The 23338-nt window shown below is 41.7% G+C and overlaps 1 protein-coding gene and 1 pseudogene across 29 annotated transcripts in view; one reads left to right on the top strand and one right to left on the bottom strand.

Annotated features, from left to right (window-relative positions):
• Erc2 (ELKS/RAB6-interacting/CAST family member 2) overlaps positions 1–23338 on the bottom strand; it is an 860860-nt gene that overhangs the window by 264274 nt on the left and 573248 nt on the right. The gene's annotated exons all lie outside the window — the stretch shown is intronic.
• LOC134482441 (cyclin-dependent kinases regulatory subunit 2-like) lies at positions 879–12767 on the top strand (annotated as a pseudogene).

Raw genomic sequence — 23338 nt, 5'->3', positions numbered from 1 at the left:
AATATTTTATATCTGGTCCCTGTTGATTTATATCAGTTTAAATAGTGATATTTCTTAATTCATGATGAAATTGCCCAGAGCTCAATTTATAAATATTTACGCGTAAAGCTAACAACTGTGAACTGTAGTAGTGTGTCAAGCTGTAAACACAGTCATGGAGTATTGGTTCTTTCTAAGAACAGATGTTGGGCCATCTCCAAGATGGGTCTGATTTTCATAGGAAGCAAAATAAAAAGTATCTTTCTTTTCTAGCAACTACTCAGACATGCAGGTTAGTCTGCAGGGAACAAACCTGGCACTTAAGTCCCTGCTCTCTTTGTTCTTGGTAGACATAACCAATCAACCCTAGAACTTTGTTTGGATCTTAGACTAACCTATGTACACTTCTCAACAGTAACCCTGGCTTTCACTTCCTACTGATTTGGAGTGATAACAACACTGAACTTATTTACTATTTAACACATATCCTGTGGAGCGTATTTTCAAATGTCACAAAGGTATAATAAAAGTAATTAAAGAATTGAAATGATTATAAGTAAGTTTCACAGGCTGGGGTCATAGTTCAGTGGTAAAGCATATGCTTAGTGTGTGTGAGACCCTAGCACTTGGAAATTGACGGTGGTGGTGGTGGTGATGCTAAATGTGTCCAACCTCTCTCTCCACCTCTTGTTGACTATGGTTTCTTAGTTTATTCCACATCTAGTTTACCCTTTAGGGCAATCCTTGACAGCGTTAGCTCTCTTCCTACACATACTTGCAGAGTCAAGGGTTCTTAGACACAGTAAGCAACTCATGCTCCTTTATGTCTTCATTGTGATCTAGTAGCAGCCATTCTTTAGATGGAACACTCGTGACCCGAATCTGTGGTCACCAGACCCCAGAGATAGACCGGTTAGAACCCGATTGGGAGTTTGCCAGGTAAACACGACTGACCACTGGTTTAAACTATCCTGTTTCCTTCTATACTTCAGCACTGCCTAAGAGAAGGAAGGTTCAGAGACAGTTCATTACTGCCTCATGACTTTTACAAAGAAGCTATGGCAGACACAAGACTATCGCCAGTAGACATGAATGCCTTCAGAATCAGCAACCTTAGGCTCTGTCACTCTGCCTCTGGGTCTCCAGTCATCTCTGCCGCATGCATGGACATTGAAAGACACAGCTATAATCCCAGGATGTGGTGGTGACCATCAGCCTTTCCACATTGCTTCAGGCAAAGGGGGTTTTATTGAGGGAGGGTGAAGACGGTCTGCTTGGAATGTGTCTCCATGGGCTTGCCTCCTTATGCTTCCTTCAGGAAGCCCCTCAGAAACAGTTGTTCTACTTGGCATGTGATCATTTACAGGAGATAAAGTGAATACCAAAGCTTGGTAAATATTAAGAACCATAGTAACAACAATGTAAAATTATCAATATAACTGAAATGTAGCGCCCCCTCCCCCACTTTCTAATGGGATCAATGTTTTTTTCTCACTTCTTCAGGCAAAGTAGCCAAGGAAAGAAAGGTTCCCTCCTAACCTTTATAAATTCCTACAGGTCAGCTCTGCATAGATATGTGACACTCATGAACACACTGAATCTTCACAACCACCAGCATAGATGTATTTTAGTTTTCTCTGACTAGTTTTGATTGCCATATCACCTACCATATAGCTTACCTACTTCAATTGCTTATCATTTGGGCAATCCATTCCCCACCAGACTTACTGTTTATAAATTAATTCGGATCTTGGTCTGAATTATTTAAGCAGTGCATTCCCAACAGTGCACAGGATATAATAAATGCTTCATAAACACTGGTTGTGTATCTAAACAAAAAGTCAGAGGAATGTAGTAAGTTCTCCAACATCGAACAGCTCAGAACTTAGCTTCATGATCTACTCTCAATGGCCATAAGGCAGCTCTGGGCTTGGAGCTAGTCACATAATTGAAGAGTCTGATGGACAGCTGTGGACAGTGCTGGGATATCTGACATATCTCTTGACAGATGATTTCCAAAGGAAATAGTTGGTTGTCTGACCAGATGCACAGTAAAATTATCATCTATTTATAATTTTATTTTTAAAAATGAAAGAAATTTAATGTTCCTAGATTGGAAAGACCTGACCAAAATACAAACGATTATCATAAGGTGGTGCCAGCAAGGGACCTAAGCAAGTCCAAAATCTTTCTCCATATTACTTTCCGGGTACTTGGTCCTCACTTGGTTCAGATGGCTCAGTGACTAGTGAAGGCCAAACTCTGCCACACACAGGGGTGCTAGGTAGAGGCATTCTTTTTCTTAGGCAGCTCATAAGTAGAAGTAGTAGGAAGCTAAAGGAATATTAAATTAATACAAAGCTCCAGATTACTTCATAACAGCAACAACAACAACAGTAACTATGACAATAAGAAAAACATGATGTTTTGGGTCATTGCATTGGCCATAGACAGATGTGGAGCCCCTTGTGCCCTTTTCTTCCCCTCCACGCACCGGCAGGATGGCCCACAATTGGATCTACTAGTTGGACAAGTACTTCGATGAGCACTACAAGTACCGTGCATGACATGCTCCCCAGAGAATTCTCTAAACAAGGTCCCTAAAACTCATCTGATGTCTGAGGAGGAGTGGAGGAGACTTGGTGAACAGCAGAGTCCAGGATGGGTTCATTACATGATCCGTGAGTCAGAACCACATACTCTTCTCTTTAGCGGCCCTCTTCCAAAAGAACAACAAAAATGAAGTACAGCTGGGATCATCTAATCTTCTTCAAATTTAATGCATATGTGTATAGAATGTAGTAGTCAGCGAATACTGGAAAAATGTGCTTCATACATACCTGTGTATGAGCTGTATTCTTCACATTAACACAGCTTACTTAAATGCACCGGCAAGTAGGTTGTTTTAAGTTGTTAAAGATAAATTTCCTTTTAGTTGTTTCTTAGTATAAACGCCTGCTTTAGTTTACCTGTTACTTTGGCTAAGTAAAGTTTGCATGTTGCATTTATCACTAATGCTGAAATAATAAAAAAAGAACTCAACCAGCGCTAGCTAGGATGAAAGGGAAAAGGGTGCATGAATTAGTACAGCCACTAGAAATAATTAGTGTAGCAATTCTTCAAAACAAACAAAAAATAGAACTATTATATGACACAGCTACATGATTCCTGAGTATACATACCAACAACATCCAGGTCTGCAAATAACAGAGACTACTTACCCACGTCGCCTCCACGCTGCTAGGAACAGCAGTGGAACCAGCCTGAGAGCCTACCAATGGATGAGAAGTATGGCAAGTATGCAGAAAGGATCTTAGGTGGCCACAAAAAAGAACAAAATTAAGCGTTGAAGGAAACAGAGAAAAGGACTGGAAGAGCTTGAAGGGGCTCGAGACCCCATATGAAAAACAATGCCAAACAACCAGAGCTTCCAGGGACTAAGCCACTACCTAAAGACTATACATGGACTGACCCTGGACTCTGACCTCATAGGTAGCAATGAATATCCTAGTAAGAGCACCAGTGGAAGGGGAAGCCCTGGGTCCTGCCAAGACTGAACCCCCAGTGAACGTGATTGTTGGAGGGAGGGTGGTAATGGGGGGAGGATGGGGAGGGGAAGCCCATATAGAAGGGGAGAGGCAGGGGTTAGGGGGATGTTGGCTTGGAAACTGGGAAGGGGAATAACAATCGAAATGTAAATAAGAAATACTCAAGTTAATAAAGATTAAAAAAAATTTATGAAGCAGGTCAAAGCATGATGACAAACCTCGGTGTGTGAATGACAAAGAAAGGTCTGAATCAATAATAAAAGGCTTTAATTTAAAAATTAATCCCCAGTAAAAAATATCTGAATATATCAAAAAAAATGGATAGACCTGGAGGCTATCATGACAATCGGAACAAGCCAGAGTCATAAAGACAAATACGTGCTTTGTCTTCCATAGAATTTACAGGGATTAAAACTCCAGGAAAGAATGAGGGTCATTGCTAGGATAAAAGGAAGGGGAAAGAGGAATAATAAGAAAAATTAAAGTCATGAATATTACTCAAGCACACTACACGCATGCATGAAAATATCACATGAAACCCTACACACATGCATGCAAACGTTACATGAAACCCTACACACATGCATGCAAACGTCATATGAAACCCTACACACATGCATGCAAACGTCACATGAAACCCTACACACATGCATGCAAACGTCACATGAAACCCTACACACATGCATGCAAACGTCACATGAAACCCTACACACATGCATGCAAACGTCACATGAAACCCTACACACATGCATGCAAACGTCACATGAAACCCTACACACATGCATGCAAACGTCACATGAAACTCTACACACATGCATGAAAATATCACATGAAACCCTACACACATGCATGCAAACGTCACATGAAACCCTAGGTAGGAACAATACAGGCTGATGGGGAGAATGTGATGAAACAGCTGTGGTCCAATACTGGCAGGCATACATTTCTGATTGGTTCCCTTTTCTTATTTTCTGAATGCTGAATAGGGATGTGGTCCAGCCCAAACCTCAGTCATGCTATAGTCAAGGTAAACAGTTTCCCTGTAAAGGGTTAAAGCTAATATTTCTAACCTTGTTAGAACAAAATACCAAAGCAATGCTCTAAGTTCTCAACCCTGGGACACGAATGTTGCTTAACTAGATAGTAAGTGGACACTGCTGAACTCTACAAAAGAACCTTTCATTTAAAAAGTAGCATGGGTAGTTTGTCAACCCCTATGCAAGAGATAAAAGAGCCAAAAAGTGGAAAGAACCTGGGTCCAGGATGGATGTCATGTAACAGAACTTCCTTATTCATCTAGTCATGAGATGTCTGGTAGCTTAGGACTTACATTATTTCAAATAAACACACATGCACACATTCTTTATAGCTAATCCTTGATCCAATTACCATGTGGATTTTCCAAGAATCTTTGGGTTTTAGACTCTCCTGGAAACCTAGGAACTGTACACACATCACAGAGTCTTTCCGGATGTGACATCAGGGCACCAGGTTGTCTGTCTGCTCCCAGAAATTGTTGTTTTAGCCTGGTGGGTAACAGTTATACTCTTAACATACTTTGTCCACAAAACTGAGGGAGGCAACCTGAGAAATCCAAGCCTTACAGAAAATCAAACATTCCATCGAATTATATAAAATGAAAGAGAATTTCTTCTGGCCTTTTGGACCAGTCTTCCAAGAATTTACTCTTTCAAGCTTTCTCTGCAACTTTTTTGCTGAAAACATGAGAAGGCAATATGGCCCAAGGCAGACTTTTTCTAAGAGAATTGAACCACAACAGCCATAATTTTCTTTACATGCAAAACCTATTTGCATCGATTGCTATATTTTAGGGAACTTGATCGCATAACGAAATTAATCACTGCCAAATCTAAATAATCATGAGACCACGACAAAGCAGAGCTAAGCCAGCCTGAAGGGTGGCCAGTACACTTGAGCTGAAAGGAACTTAGAAAGTATCCAATTCTCCCATTTCCCAGGTAGGAAAAGCGATAAATGAGAAGTTAACCAACTCAGAGAAAAAAAAAAAAACTATGAATGCTTATATTTGTGGGTCTTTTTCTTAAGTTGGAGAAAAATGTCTCTATTGCTTTATTTTCCCCTTTCTTTAAAGAAAAAAATCCACAGGAAAAAATGTCAGTCAGTGGACTTGTGTCCATACTTGCCTCTCTCTCTCTCTCTCTCTCTCTCTCTCTCTCTCTCTCTCTCTCTCTCTCTCTCTCTCTCTCTCTCATGCCTTTCAGACAGGCTCTCTCACTGAACTTAGCACTTGGCTGGTCCCCTGCAAGTCCCAGGGCTCTTCTTATCCCAGACCCCTAACTGTGGGGATGGGTAGGTGGTATAGATGCTCTTTGCCATCCAGACTTGTTACATGGATGCTGAAGATTTAAATTCTGATCTTTCTGCTGTGCAGCTATCTCTCCAGCCCTGAATCTCAACTTATTAATAAATGTCATGATTAAATCACGAACTATAAAGTTGGAGTTAATAACATTTCCAGAAGTTTGAGCAATTTTTTAGATTTATTCAAATTTTAAAGAAAATTAGCACGAGTGAGAGTTATACTGATGCTAGTCAAATAGTAGGAGCTGTGCCTTCCCAGGAAGGCTTCCTCCACATCTCTAGAAAACCTTACAGTATCCACAAATCCAGGAATGGGGAAGCACTAGTCACATTGACTCAGATAGAGATTTTATGGGTGAAAAAAATTTCCATCCCTCAAATAAATTCATATCTGGCTTCCAAATTATATTATTGTACACCCTAAGTGTAGAGGAGGAGGCACATTGCAAGCCAGCTATATTCTGCAGGTACTGGAAGCACCCAGCCATCACTGAGGACTTCCTCTGAGCAGTAGACAGCACACAGGGAATTGGGAAGGCCACCTTCCCAAGCTACCATGTCTTTGAAAAGTTAGAGGCAGGACATGAAACAATGATGTAATGGGTCAAGAATGTTGGTTGCTCTCAAGTCAAATATTTTATATAACTAGAAAGAGTATAGATGACCCTCAACTTACCATAAGGCCATAAACCTCTCTAGGTGAAACTGTCATAATGTCAAAAACATTTAATATTCACAACCTACCTAACATCATGGCTCTGAGTCACCTACCTTCCCTATACTCAAAAACTTACATTAGCTTATAGTTGAGTGAAGCCATGTACTTCCAATGCGAAGCCTACTTATGATCAAGGGCAGAATGCCACAGGTAATGTATGGGGTGCTTCAAGGAAAGAGAAACTCAGAGTGCTTGGGGATGTATTCCTTTTGCACCATTTTAAAGAAGGAAATGTGTAAGCTAAATTATCACATGCCACGAACTCTTTATATGCCTAATTTCCCTGGTCTCACAAAGATGAGGATAGCTAAGAAGTTCTAGAGTCTCAAGGCAATCTTTGGGAGAGCATACCAGGAGCATTTGTCTATCGACACAACAGAAGCAGTGAAATCCCAAGTGACCGCTCCTACAAGCTGGTTGGCAGCCATGCCTCAAATCACCAGGCTTTGTGGTAAGGAAGCAGCTGAACTTGATCTCCCAAACTGCCAGAAAAGTATCAAACCTTTTCACCACATATTCAGCTCCACCAAAAACCTTGGAGCAAGGGGCATCTCAGGTAGAGCAAAGTGCTCCTGCTCTCCTGGGCCTGGTGTTAAGGGGCTGGAAGGTTTCCTCAGTGAGGACTAAGGCATACTGCACTCTGAATAATCCACGATGACAGTATTTTATGGAGATGATAAATCCCTTTCTTCGCAAAATAAGCATAACTCCCATGTCTGCAAATCATCAGGCACCTACCGTATGCTTTTAAAAAATGTATCTCAGCTGCTGTTCAGGCAAGAGTTTTCAAATCCAGGCATGTGCAAACACTTCTCTCTTGTTCTCTTTTGGTTACATGAACAATTTGTATCGGAAGATCCAGAATACAATATGAAGAAGAAAATGTGAAGAATACACTCTGGTTTAATCAACTTAAAGTAATTTCCAGGTGCTAGTAAATGTATCACTGAGATGGGTCTGTATCTCTCTTGCCCAGTCTTCCTTCCCCTCTTCTCTTCCATGTATACAACATGGAAAGATACACCATTACTAATATCAATCTATCCCTTTACTACGAGGAGAAGATGCTTCAATGAAAATAAACATATGCACGTATAGTTACTCTTTAATTTCTGCATTGGGTTTCACTATGTGCCCATGTAAATATATGGTATATAAACACAATTCTATTTGATAAAAAGGGCCCCATTATTGGACAAATAAGTCTTCTTACCCCAATACATTTTCATATCAATGCTTTAAACAATGAATGTCTGTGATCCTGAATTTTTCTGTAATTACCTAATTGTTTCCTCTAGATAACACTCTGTAAAGTAATGGTCACATACCTGTGACTGCACAGGTGCTTCAGGCTTACGATCTTGGCATTAGGGTGAGCCCATTTCTGAGCTCTCAGATAGAATGCAATGACAATGGAAAAGCCAAATATCTGTACTAATACAGTAGTCAACAACAACTTGTGGCTAGTTATGGATTTGAAATATGAGTAGGACGAGTTAAGTGGACTAGTTTCTAGTTTTGTTTAATTTTAATGTGAACAACTAGACTTGGACACAGGGCTCCATATCCTAGATCCTCTTTCTTAAGCTTTTTAGAGTACATATCCATTGCATCTCTTAGTGAATCCCACACACAATCTTTCAACCTGACACTGCCTTTCCTATCAAAGAACTTTATGCCCTGTCCTTCCAAAGGTCTTTACAGCTTCTGAAGGGAAAAAGAGGCAAATGCCATTGTGTTTTGTTCTTTCCCCATTTCATAAATGGTGGAAACTAATGTGGGGGAAGAGAACAATCTGCCCACAATTAGGTTGGATATGCAAATGAAACATAATCCATGTTCTCTGCTCTTTATCCATTGTTCTTTGTTAATAAAGTTAGCTGGCTGAGTCTTCTATTAATTTACATATTCTTCATCTTCCCATAATCAACATCGATGCTCTCTCTTTCCACTGGAAACCTTCCCTGTCTGGGGACTGGCTTAAGTGCCTCTCTTATAGACTCCTTGCACTCTCATTCCACTCCATGCATTGTAACTGCCTATTTCTTCGTCTGAAACTCTGTCAGAGCAAGTGCCACTGGGGATCACTTCCTCAGCGATTAAAAAAACAATTCCTCACACACCTTGGCCCTCAAGGAGCACTTGCTGTATCAGTAAGGGAAACAAGGTCTGATATCCTCAGAGCATGTTCATCACTAAGGTATAAGCATTCTGAGTTTTAAAAAATCATTTCACCAATAATCATCATATCATTTCAACAATATCATCATAATTCACCAATGTTACCGTCAAAAACATACACAGTCAACTACTCAGATAAATAAATCTTTCTGGAACTTTTTATGATAAATCCATGTATTATGTACTATGCATTCTAAACTCTGGAAGCTCCAGTGGGGATGAAAAAGACAGAGTCATTAATATATATGACGTAACAATTAATAAGGCAGTTGCCAATCTCAAAGGGTGGAAAGTATGAAAAATGAGGTCAATGGGTCTGCCAAGTACACCTAGAAATGTGTAGCGAAGACCTCATTAAAGGTCATAAACAGATCATACCTTGCACATGGAATATTACCAGTTTATAAAAGTAGGGAGATAAAAACACAAAATCCAGGTTGTGTTAGGAAAGGGGTAAAATCCATGCAGATATTAAGCTAGAGTTACTGTTTTGGTTCTTGGTGTAAAGGACAAATGGTGAGGGGTGGGTCATGCATGTGAAATGATGTTTGTGTTTATGGGCCTCACAGGCCTATGCTAATGATGTGTTGTAGATTCGGCAGTCTGGCTAAAACAATTGATAGTCTATGGTCCACTAAAATGATGAATGAATAGCATGTGTGGTATTTATTTCAATCCTCACAATGGTCTAATAAACTAGATGCAATCTCTTTCCTTATATGATATACTAAGAAAACTAATGTATAGAGAAAACGCATACCTTATCCTACAGCAAGTGAGAGTCAGGAACTGCACCAAAGGAACTTGACTTATTATTCCACAACTTTCTCAGACTACAGAAGTGACCTACACTTTCCAGGACACTTTCTACAACCACGCTGGATTATGTAAAGTAACTGAATTATGAAAAATTTGAAATGTAGTGCCCGAGTCCTGATAACAATATCCTAAGCTCTCAAGGGTCACAGAGGTCAAGTGGCCACTATCCAGTCAGAAAATTCTTCACTCCAGAAAGTTCTATCAGGCAGATAAAAACAAGGGTTATGGCACAAGGTAACTCAATTCTTGGCCCCAGGATCTTTTCAGTATTCTGCACTGCCTTACAAACTTAGATTCCCCTTAGGAACAGCCTTCCAGAAGCTTTGCCTAGGAAGGCCCTTTGGATATTAACCTTACTCTGACAGAATACAGGTGACCACATGGCCAGTCATCAGTGCCAACCTTATGTTCTATACTGCCACTGTTCTTCACAAGACCCCAAACTGTGGAACGCAGGAATGCTCCGTGTGGGTAAGTAGTTACAAGAAAAGAAATAAAAGGCTGCCACAGCATCTTCAAAGAGCTGACCTTAATAGAAACACTGAATTTTTATCATTCCTTCAAAATTATTTTTCCCATTAATGTGAGCCCCTCCATCAAAGCCACACATGCTCGGTTAGTCAAGTGTTCTCCTCGCCTTGGGCAGCACATGCTTCTCCGAGTCTTCTCATGTAACCCTGTTGGCTACCGTGGAGCTACAAAACCCACTTCAAAGCACTGGGAGGCGGGAACAGGATCTACAAGGCCAAGAGGGGAAAGACTCCAGGGATGGGCTAAGATACAAACTTTGGGCAAGAAGATGAAAGAATTTATGAACATCTTCACAAGGCTATCTGCGTCAGTAAACTGTAGATGAAACGAAATTATCAGCAACAAGGAAAGTGCGTGTCGGGCATCCTCATCGAACTCCCCATGGAGGAAGAACTCAAGAGTCTTGAGAAGCAAGGAGATGCCCTGGGGTTGTTGAACTGCATCATGGAAGCTTTGGCTCGGTGTGTATACACATTTTCTCCTTTGGAGACTTAAGGCAATCCACTTAGCTAAACCAAGCTAGTAGCATAAGAACAGGCTCATTTCGTAAGCATGAAAACCAAGACAATTTAAGCTTGAAATTGCCAGAGAACCTACATCTGATCTGGGATCGGAGCAAGATGTCCCATTGTCCACTCTAGGGTTTATGCCACACCATGTATCAATTCATGTTACCCTTGAAATTTTGAAGATTATGTCATATTTTATATTCTTTCTCTCAATTCAGACCTACACTAGTAAGGCTTAGATGAAAAAAAAATACCTTTGAAATTCATAGCTTAGGCATGAAGAAACTAAGACAAAAAAGGGAAATTTGGCTGAGAGTTATTCTTTTTGGTCAGTGAGTTACTGGACTCCTTATTTAAGAATCTGAATGTAAGCTGAATAATGGCTCTGGCCAATTTTCTCCATGTCCTACATATAATTTTCAAGACACTAACCCTCTCAATCAAACTCCCAAGAGCACAACTAGAACTCCATGGGCCCCAAGAGTGATAGTAAAGCCATTTAACATGGTTATGTATTTGCTGAGAAGACAACCCTGCCCCTGGTTTCTTAGACTGGCTAAATGTTTCTAGCTGATTCGTCTGTCTGCCTGGGACACACTGGATAGAATTCTCCCTTGACTCCATAGTACTCCAGATTCTTACTTCAGTAACTTCTCAATCCATCTCCCCAGGGCCGTCCTTGTTAAGCCTGCTTCTACCACTATTGTGTGAGCAATTCAAAGGCAGATGCTTTGACTACTGGAAAGAGGCCTAACAAAGATTAATTACCCACGACATCTGTTGAAATATGATTTGTTGAACCAATCGGCACATGAACAAACAGGACTCTAGCAAGTAGTTTCTGCTCTACGTAGGGTTAAACTATGGCAAAATACCCCTGTAAGAGAAATCTGTCTGGGCACATGCTCTCTCGGAGGGAAGTAGCCTCCTGCATGCATGGCTTTGTTGCCTGGTGTTGCATCAGAGAATATCTGGCAAAGGGGGCCTTACGTATGTAATTAATATCATTGCTGGCATGACCTTAAAATGAGCAAATCGCTTGGGTTCATTCTGGTGGACCCATGTGATCATCTAACCACTTAAAAGCAGATACCCTGCGGGGAAGAAGGCTAACAAGATTTGAAAGATCACAATTCTACTTGTCTGCCTGTCTTAAAGATGGAGAACCCACTGGAAAATCAAGAGAAAGAAATTAATTCTTGCAAAACCATGAGCTTTGAGGCCACACCTGAGGGAAGAAATGCAGACCCTGCCCTCCCTCAGCGAACCACTGAATGATCCATGCAGCTCAGCTTGGATTCATTCTGGTATGCAGATAGCAAATCGGGGTGTTAAGCTTCTATATCTGTGATAACGCGTCATGTCAGCACTGGAGCAGCAGTACAAAGTTCTCCAAGATGCAGCCGACTCTAACACAGGAAACAGCCCAGCCCAAACTGTGAAGACTGAAGACTGATCTAAGAAAATGGAAATGATCCATAAAAGGCATGTTAAGGGGCAGGTTTCCACAGTACTCACGGCCTACTGCGGTGTCTCTGGGAATCACGCAGAGTCTGCCCTACTTATCACTTCTGAAAGGAGACTCTGGTCCATCATTTCTTACTTGGCCAGGGACAGTAAGCCTCAGAACTCTCAGGCTTTCCATATCCCCCTCTGCCTTTCAGCCTCTTCTAGGAGAGGAACACACCTGATAAAACAAATGCTCGAAAGACTAGAAACTAAAATTTGACCCCTTGGGCTGCTATGCATGTAGACAGTGGCTTATAGAAAGTGGATAATGTTTGGCTTTCCCAACAGAATATCCCCAGTGGGGGAATTCTTCACATGGATCTGATGGGAGGGGCTTCCACGTAAATAGTAGATGTAATAGATGTTATTTCCCTACCGCATTTCCCCTCTCTGAGGTTTGCTTCTACACATGGCTGTATATACTGGAGAAGCTCACCTTTTCCCACAGCTGCTGGGCATTGGAATATATGAATGTAGTGTTGTGAATATAGGCAAGCTCTCTAAACAACATGCCCTACACAGCCTCTCCCCACACCACTGTGCATGGCTTGATCCATTCTGTGCCTCTCAAGTTAAAGTCACATTACAGACACAAACCATTCTTACTTACAGATGATGTTGGTGGTAACCCTAAGGACAAGAATAAGACTTAGTACACAGCACCTAGGGAACATTTCAAGGATGCAAGAAACCCTTAGCTGGAACTAGTTTCTTTGCAGGGGCATAGTTACCATTAGATGAGACCTCATTCCCATTGTTTTGGGAGAATTCAAGCTCTCCAGGCCCTCAGATAAACAGCTATGATTGCAAAACAAGTAGGTTGCCTTGGAAAGAACAGATCATTCTATTCAGTGATTAAATCTGAAAACAGTGCTCCAGGTAAGCCCACACAGGAGACATATGATGTCACTATGGGTAGGCAAAGCTGGCCAGAAGGATCTTGCTACATAAGCTAGGAATAGATTTGAGACATTTTCTGTGGTCTAGCACATGTAGCAGTTCATATGTAGTCATACACTAAACTCTTCCATTATGAATATGACAAGGTTCCTCAGAATATTTCCATACTTCCCAAAGGGAAGGTAGGTAAGACAGAAGGGTTTCCACTGTCACCCAATGGCCTCTCTGTACTATTTTTTTAGCTCTGAACAAAGCATTCTTCACAAATTCCATCCACTCTCACTAACATTACTTCCCATTTCACTCATAGCAAAGCTGTGAGAGTTCAGGTCAGCTGCCCAAGGTCAGGAAGAGCTGAGGTTGGACCCACCGTCTATTCTCTGCTTGGAACATTTCCCGTCTTTACAGGTTTCACATTCAGTGTGCACAATGTTGAGGATCCAATGCCCTGATCTTTGCAGGAGTTTTCTAAGCAGCCTTCTGCATTCTCTCAGCTCCAACCTATGGCAAGACCATGCCTGGATGCCCTTCTGTGCTTGCATGAGGAACAGACAGCCCTCAGATTACCAATTCCTTCCTCCACTGCGCCGTTCCAGAAAGCACTTCATTTGGCAAGTGTGAGATTTATGTTATAGCATCCTTGAATCAAATTTTATATACCTAGAGGGAAAATAACAAAACAAAACAAAAACAAAAACAAACAAGCATCCCCAAACCTCTGCTGAGGCATTTCTGGGTCCTGGTTATATCTCTGAGCTCTGAAACAGAACAAACTTTTGTGTCCTCCTATTGGATTAAGTTTACCTACTCTATTTATTAGTGGCTCTGTGATTCAGATGTGTTCTGCCAAAAGAATGCAGTAAAATTAATCCCCACATGTACACGTCCTTGAAGGTGGGTCCGCATCAAGGGCTTTGGCCTCTTCCTAGACAATGGCAGCTCTCATGAGCGTCAGTCTCCTTAGCATCACCGTCTTTGTACCTTTTCCCAGATCTGTATTATCTGTGGCTCACCCCAAGCCAACGGGGACACACCAGGCCCAGCTACGTCAGGATAGCTGCCTTCTAGGTCTCTAACTGGATAACGTCTTAGACTTGGCCTCTTATACTGGCCCTTTTGAGCCAGCCATCTGATCGCTTGTTACCACCTCTTTCACAGGGCACCAAACTTCTGGGCGATCGCTACTAAGATTTAAGGTCTGCACGATTAGACTGTCGAGTAGAATTCCTCTTTTCTTTGGCAGAACTGCCAAGACCGTCTACAGCTGCCCTGGAAGAAGACTAAGACCTGAATGTTTCGATTCATTACAACGACTTTGGTGAAATGCGCCGTCTGTGAAACAAGTTTCACACTCAGAGCTTGGTACTCAGTCCAGTCAGCCTGATCCCAACTACACAGGGGGAAAAAAATAAGATGTGGTACCTTTCCCCTCACCAGAATACAGCAGGACGTGCGGTGACTACATAAACCTAGCAATCAGAATCCAGAGACGTTCCTGAGATGAACGGCGCCGACGTTAAATTATCTTGGGATCAAATATTGACCAGTTTGTTTTTTACTGACCGAATGTTATTATGTGAACAAGGTGTTTATAACATACATAACAAAATGCTCCAATCACCTTTCTTCTTCCGGAGGGCAAGGAGGATCATAGAAGCTGGACTCTATGGCTGGCAGATAGCCTGCGTACATAGTTTTATCCATCTGGAGTTATGGAGACCACCAAAGTCAGAGGGCTGTGTGATTATCATGACAAGCCAGCCAATGCACTTAGGACAGCCCCGGCATGTCAAACTTGCCAGAAATCCCATTGTCTTATTAAAATGCCTCAAAACACACTCTATAGATTAGTTAATAATTCAACAGAAAAAGCTCCGAGGGATATAGGATTAATCTCTAATGGAAAGCAGTTCAAAGTTGATGTATCCTTAACTCCATAAATGTCTGTATATCCACTTGGGCATATGGGAAGGAGCCAGCTTTTAGGAGGATCAGAGTATATGTGTTTAAAGCTGTCGTTTTTGTCGTCTGAAACTTCTCTATCTATCTCTTTGTCTTTCTCTCCCTTCCCCCTCCTCTCTTCACATTATTTTTAATAGTCCTTCTCTACCGGGCAATAAGAGCTATGGTTTGAAGTAAATGCCTTCAAATAAACATCCCTTGGTGCCAGAACAGCCTTGGGCACATAGTTTTCTTTCAATGGTCCTGGGAAGTGGTTTGTTAAACTATTATTCTCGATTAAAAACTCATGTGTTTGTTCAGTCCAAAATGGGTCGCCACTTCAAGTGAAAGATCCCCTTAACATGGCAAAACCTCTACTTGTGACAAGCCCGTGCCAAGTATGCCTTAACCAGATGCAGGCCCCGGGTTTCATTAGCAGCCACTGGATTCCATGTAAAATCAGATAATGATGGTTTTTCTCCTCTCTGCCGAGCACATATCCTCAGCGTTTAATCAAGTCTCTATAGGAGAAACCTCTATGTAAATACCTCCGTGCAGCACAATGGCTTTAAAACTATGGTTCATCTCAACTTCCCTGACCTCTGACTATTTAATCTGAGAGGGACCCGTGCAATGTCAACTGAAAATAAAGGGACTACAATATTTATTTTGGCAGATTCCATACAAATATCATCGGGGGGACATGTGGTGTGTGGGAATTTTCTACCACACACAGAGAGAAGAGAAAGGATAGGCTCTGGAGCCCATTTCTCATTTCCCACTGGTGGGATAGCATCTATTGGATAATAACGGTATTAGGCTGCAAGGACACATGCTGCTTTGGAACACTCTGCCATACTCTGTGGCTGCTCACAGGAAACCTCATGCTCCACCCCTTTGGATGTTCAAAGGGTGCACAAGAAAAACCTGGGGAACGCAAACCTCTTTGGAGGGGCTGAATCTCAGCCTGTGCTTCCTTTCCTTTCTTGTGGGCACAATTTTGGGCGTCTGAAGTTAATTATTTGCAGGTGCATTTCAGCTGTGTGTAACGGGGTGGGTTCCCAATTAGGTTCTCGCAGGTGTAATTAGCAATTTCCACCTCGCTTTGAGGGGGCAAGTGGATAATTATGCCCACAAGGTGGTAACCATTCCTTGTGGGGTCTAGCAGAATGCCCATTTGAGACTGTTATCTGGCTATCCGGCCTCACAAAATAGGAGCCTGGGCATCAGAGAGAAATGTCAGGTGTGCATTCAGGGTATAAATGTGGAAATCTTCATGGAGGGTAGGTTGGGGGTTTTCTGATTTGTTACATCCTTGAAGCCATGAAATGTCATAAAGAAACAAGGACCAAGAGATGCACAGAAGAATAAGGAAACAAAAGCATGTGCAGATGTCAAGGAGAACTAGCTCTGAGGTGGGAGTTAATCAAAACCATAGAACTAACCTTTGGTAGTACAAGAAAAGTGACCCAGTAAGAAAAAGAAAAGCATCTGTTGACTCTGCAATGTTTTGCAATTAAATCATTTTCACATAAATCATCCCATGTAAGCTCAGATGTTAAAAGTTATAATACTCAAAATTTTAATAACGCCAGAGGTCTACTCTGCTTTTGATATCATTCTGAAATTGTATGTGTATCCAAGTAATGTTCTTAAAACTATAAATAATTACTATACTATTTTTAAAGGTGGCACAGTTGAAGTGTATGGTGGCAAAGTGCTATGGCCAAGGTCACATGATTTGTGCAGCCAGATCTCAAAAGCAAGCAGGCTGGCTTCAGACAAGATCAGACAAGTTTTCAAACAAGAAGGTGGAGTTGGAAAAAGGAGGATCTGCTCTTCAGGATATGTCTACATGAGGCAATTCACTTGTTTAAACATTCATTCATTCATTTAATAAACTAAGGGACACCCAGCATGGGCTTTAGCCATGGTACTAGGTACCAACATAAAGAGAAGGGGAGACATTCTTGCCTCAACTGTCAGGTAAGTGCTTTATGATCTAGAAGCTTCCAGGGACATGTGTTTGATGTGGGGAGGAAGTGATGTGCAAAGAGAGGAATACAAGAGAGAAGTCCAGCAAGGTGGCTCAGTGGGTTGAGGGGCCTGCTGTCAAGTCCAGCGCGTTGAGCTCAATCCCTGTAAACCACACGAAGGAAAGAGGGGAACAACTCCTAAAAATTAACTTCTGATCTCCGCGAGCATATCATCACTCATGGGTATAAACATACAGACATACACGCAATAAATGTAATAAAAAATGTAAGATATTAGCGAAGCGAGTGACAGAGAGAGACACGGAGCAGAGAAAGGAATCATTGTGAACTAGTTTGTCATCTGAAGGTGACCCTCTTATTAGTAAGACAGAAAAGTCACTTTTTAAGAAACTTAGCTAGTGGAAATGGACTGATTGAACGGTGCTGCGGAGCCATGTGGCAATTCCAAACATGTGTCTTGTTTAAAGGCAGGAATAGACACCTTGGCCATGGTAGCCTACGCAGGTGACAGTTCAGAGTGAGCTGGGCAGTCCATCTGACACACAGAAATGGACTTGCTGAGAAATCCTTGCATAGCACAAGGCCAAAGGTTGCTGGGACAAACCCCATACCTAGGCTCCCAGCGACTAACTGCATACATTTTATCATCTGTAAGAAAGCAGGTTTTACCAGCATAGTTCTATACTTACCTGTTGGTAAGATGAGGGTCTCAGACTGAAGGGTGAGGGTAGAACCGAAGTTCTCTCGGGGATGTAGAAAGATTAAGAGAGTGTCAAGAACAAAAGAAACATAACCATTGCTACCTGATGAGCTGAAGGTATCAATAAAGGAAGATATGACCTAACAGTTCCATCACTCGGCTTTTATAATGGATTTAGGAGTATCCTGAATCTACAACCTTATTAAGAGCATGCATGCACATGCATAAACACACACACACACACACACACACACAATGACTGATAAGAGATCTTTATAGGACTTTCTGGGAACAGATGGTCTGATATTTTAGAATGTCTCACAGGAGTCAGTAGATGCTATTGGCCAGGGCTCAGAGAATTCACGATGCCCAAGGTGCCACAGCTGGCAAGTATCTCTACAGAGAGGCATCTGAGCGCTCAGCTATGTTCACACTGAGCTGCTGGAGTGCACATGGAATTGTTTTGAGAGTGATCTTTTCTTTGATGTTTCCTAGGACCTCACTTAAAACTTCAAACATTTCTTTTCTCTTTTTGGTGAGGGTGTGAAGGATATTTCTACTGTATGAGTCCCTTCGCTTTACCAGTTTCACGAAGTAGCTGGACATCTGTTCAGCTGGCTTATGAAAGCCTTGCAACAAAGCACAGTTGAAACTGCCGGAATTTCTATCCTGGCATGGTATGCAGATATAGGAGAGTTTGAATTCGGCAGCCCCGATCTTGGCATGCTAATAGTTATAGAATAATGACCTTTTAAGATCCTAATTTATTCTTCAAGGAATTTAAGATCAATTAGCACTCGAGGCTCATTCCCGAAATGTGTGCTGTTACAATGAAATCCTCGAGCCATCCTGAGAGCCAAGACCAGTTAGATACCTTAGAGCAACGAGGGGGCCTGAGTCCAGGACCCTCCCAGGAAGCATGCTTAACTGTGTTGTTTTATTTGCTTCCCTTTACATCCAGATATACCATTTGTGACTTAAAACATTTTTAATGTTTACTAGTATGCCTAGACTCTGCACAGCCTCTTTCTCTCTTTCTTTCTGTTCCTCTGTCCGTCCCTCCCTCCGTTCTTCCCTCCCTACCTCCCTTCCTTCCTCCCTCCTTCATTCTCCAATCAAAATGGCTTTGCCAGTATCGTTTTGGCTCAACTTGGAGGTCAGGTACTGTGCAGTGTCCTTAATTTCCACTTTAAAAGACATGGAAGGATCATCTGGCTCCTTTGTGCTGAGTTAGTGGACCAAGACTGGGTCCATTTTAATGAGACACTTTATGTCCATTGTAGTCGAGCTGGCCCTATGAGAAAGCCGGTCATGGGCAGTCACCCATCTGAGTGATTTGAAGTGACCTCAGCAACTTCACCTGCCCCGGAGCCTTAAGTTCCCATCACTCAGGATGAGCCACACGCAATGCTTTTAGGGAATTTCCCACGTTCTCCCAGAGGGAGTTCTATCCCTCAGCTTCGTAGAGGGCACTTCTTGTATTTGTTGGCTGAGAGCCTTCACACTTTGGCACAAGCCTTCCTCTCATGCCTTGCTGTCTCTGTGAACATCGTAAGTGCAGGTCCCCAATTCCTCCCTGCTTCGGGTGGGCATTTACCCAGCCTGGGTCATTCACGGCATGTGTCTGTCCTTAGCTTTACTACATAGCTCAGAGAAGTATCTCTAATGCATGTGAGACTCACATAGAGATGAGAGAAATTTAGAGCTATAACACAGCTGGACAGAGGAACTCATTCCCAGAGGAAGAGAAGGAAGATGCTATGTAGAAGGAGATGCCCCGAAGGTGGCCCGGAGGGACAGAACAGTGACCACTGAGTCCTGAATCTCCTCGGATCCTCTGAGGGATGGGCATGAATTCCCTTGGGCTACTATGTGTGCAGAGTATCTCTCCAGCAATATACTGACTAGAATATTTCATAACTATTTTGAAATCTATTTTACTTAAAACAAAAACTGGGACTAGAGAGATGGCTCAATGGTTAAGACTACTGGTTTCTCTGACAGGGGACCTGGCCTTGATTTCCAGCACCTATGTGGCAGCTGACAATCATCTATAGCTCTGGTTCTAGAGGAGCCAATATCATCTCTGGCCCCCAGGGGTGCTGCAGTCGTATGGCACACAGCCCTATCTGTAGGTAAGACACCCATAGACATACTATAAAAGAAGCAGCGAAATTAAAAAAAAAAGACCCAAGTGAACAAGACAGGCAAGTGTTGATGGACGACATCCAGTGGGTATAAAGGGGGCAGGTGGCACAGGACTGGTGACAGCTCCAGATTCTGGGGATCAGGAGCCAGAGGCAAGTGGTAGGAAGGAGATTTTGAAAATGGCACAGCAAGAGAAAAAGAATGGAATTTAAAATAAATATTAGTATAAACTGTTCAGAAAACAGTTTCACGGTATCTACCAAGGCTGGAGGTATACACTCTTCTGGCTTATCTAGTAAGGAGCAGGAGGGTTGTAATGGCTCAAACTACAACAGTCAACTATCAGACAAGAGGACACTGGATATTTGAATTAGGATATAATTGAGCTGATATAAGTGGTCATATGAAACAATACAAAAAATTTAAGTACATGGTGAATTTTATAAATATACTGACATAGGGAAATCAGACATACAAGAGTACACAACATATAATTCATTCATTTTGAGTTCAATAGGCAAGCCTAATCTGTGGAATCAAAAGTCTGGCAGGGATTGAGGCTGGGGAATGGCTACAGTGTGTGAGACTGGGGAATGGCTACAGTGTGTGAGACAGGCCTACTGTGGTGCTAGTCTTTGGGTTTATAATCTAGATGCTTGATTTGTGGGTCACGAGGTTATCCAAAGCTTTTCAATCACTACACTTATTTTTTAGTTATATATTTTGCTATATATATTCTCTTTGTTAAACAAAATTAATAAAAGGGGCTCTGGAAATAACTCAGTGGGTAAGAGACATTTCCCAGAGAACATAGGACCTAATTTCAAGTCCTCAGCATTAATGTTATAAAACAAAACTGGAATGAGTGGGTGCACCTGCAACCCCAGCATTGGGTGAGGAACAGGATGCTCCTAAGAGCTCTCTGACTGACCAGCCAGCCTGGCTGAAAGCGCAGTCTTCTAGTTGAAAGAGAGACCTTGCTTCAGGGAAATGAGGCTTCTGCTATGAAGGACAATACCCATAGTCCTGCTCTGGCTTCTGCATCCATGCACATAGGCACACACATTTGCACAATGAGGTACATGTAACACACACACACACACACACACACACAGAGAGAGAGAGAGAGAGAGAGAGAGAGAGAGAGAGAGAGAGAGAGAGAATAGTCTCCACACAATTCCTTAGTGGATATGTTTTGTTCTTGCCTCCAGTGGGACTTCCTTCTTTCTATCTCTCCTTCCTTTCAGTAACCAGGTACTGGACAACATGGTGTCCCCATTCTGGAATTCCTTCTGCCTTATGTCCTTGATAGTACTCACCTGACTCTATCTGTCTACACCTAAGGGAAAGCTCCCACAGAACTGCAAATGGGATTCCAGAGACTATTCTACTAGAAGGGAAGCACTTCTGTGGCCTGGTAAATGAGTGGCCCAAATACCAAATGATGGGGCAAAATGCATACATTATTCTATATCAGTCACATGAGCTTAGCTTATCTTCCTGGTCTACAGCTCTGTTTTTATTCTGAGACAATAGTGCCCATAGGGAATCATGGCTGACACTGGGACTTTAGCATATAGATAGGAAGGGTGCACTGTCTAGGCTAGTTGTGATTTTTTAAGGTCCTTTTCTCTTCCACAATCTGAATGTCAACACATGCATGGTATTTGAAGCCATGGATTAAAGTCAGACATCCCTCATCTACCTGCACCCAATCATTCTGAGCCTTGGAGTGATCATGAGAGGGTGAAGACCCCATGAGAACCCATATTTAATGTGGGAAGAACATAAACTTCGATGTGGGCAAGAAGAAAACTTCAGTACATCTCACCGGTTGTACATTTTGGATTCTAAGTGTTAAGCAGTTAGATGACTGCAGTTGATATAAAGGATAAAACTTTTTTGTTTATATTTTCTGACATGATCCTGGGTGGAGAAATTGTTGACATTGAGTACTGCAAGAGTCCCCACGACATTCTATCATTTCTACTGTTATTGGATGGTTTACATCAACATTGCAAAAATATGTTGTAAAAGTAGATTCTTAGGCCTCAACACACATCTGCTAATCCAAATCTCAGTGTATTTGAGACTCTGAATATTTAATAAACTTATATATGTCGTACAGATCCATATTAACATTTAAGAAGCACTGGTCTATTTAGCTCATTCTAGTTTTAAGATTTATTTGTTTGTTTTTTTTTTTATGTCTAGTTTTAAGTGAACATTGTGTGGGTTCAGCTCAGCTGCCCTGGCCTGAATGTGGTTAGCATTGAAGTCAGTGTTTTCATTGTTCTCCATGGAATTACATAACATGTCCTCTCATCTGTGTTTTCCCCATTCCAGATAAGACAGATAATTGCCTCATCCCTGAATCATCACCCTCTTATCATAATTTACTGAGGTCTTAGGGTAAACTACCATTTTTTCCTTAACCATGATTATTAGTAACTTTCACTGATTTTGAAGGCTAGATTTATAGTTGATCAGGAACTTTGCCAGGGGAGCATGAAGAGCTGAGACCGTAGTGTTGCTCTTTGAACTCCATTTCAAGCTGTGAACAGGGAACTCTGGTTCTTGGTGTCACAATTTGAGGTGAGCGGTGAGCCAGAGAAGTTATAAGGAACCCTGAACCCTGAGTACTCTCTGCCCTGTTGTTTGCATACAGCGTGTGTGTGTGTGTGTGTGTGTGTGTGTGTGTGTGTGTGTGTGTGTGTGTCCAAGAGGGTGCTGAAGTCTCCTTTCCACCTCAATGAATGTTACCAAATAAAATCATTTCCAGGTTAGAGTAATCAGAAAATAGAATGTAAAGTTTAGAAGAACAATTTATTCAAGTGATCATGTCCTGAACATCCAGGAATAGGCAATAATGTGCAGATTTTCTATAAATGTGAGTGCCCATATTTTTATATTTCTGTGTTTGTGTGACACTGTGTAGTTTCAGTATTCTCCAGAATACAAATGTCTATCTCCAGCTTAGCACTAGCAATTATATTATGTGTATACATGTATATGTGTGTGTGCACACGTACATGCTAGGGATTAAACCTAAGTTAAGGTCTCTACCATTGAGTTGCAACTCCAGCCCTATCTAATAATTTTTATTTTAAGTGTTGTTTCATATCATTTCTATAAATTGGCAGATTTATTGCTGGAATGATATTAAATTAGTACCATTTTCCATGTATAACCATTTGTTAATGTCAGTCATCTGTCAGGACATTCTTCTCTATAAAGCTACCATTCGAACCACAGTAGTATCACATAGTCAAACCCATTGGCTAGTGACTGTACCATTGTTGTGTTTGCTTTTTTTCTTTAGACTATTATCATAAATAGCAACACTATTTCTACTTCCACCCCTCTTTCACAGTGTTGAGTTCTGAGCATTTCCCTTTCTGGGGGATAATTGCTAAGGAAACAAAACAAAAATAAGTAGAAGGGAAAGAAGGAAAAGGCATCACAGAAAGCACAATGCTTCACAGAGCCTTGGGCATCTCAGAAAAACACATGTC

This window comes from Rattus norvegicus, chromosome 16 (assembly GCF_036323735.1).
Source record: "Rattus norvegicus strain BN/NHsdMcwi chromosome 16, GRCr8, whole genome shotgun sequence".
NCBI classification, from domain to species: domain Eukaryota; kingdom Metazoa; phylum Chordata; class Mammalia; order Rodentia; family Muridae; genus Rattus; species Rattus norvegicus.
The sequence above is the reverse complement of the archived record's forward strand: the minus strand, read 5'-3'. Positions and strand labels throughout refer to the sequence as shown.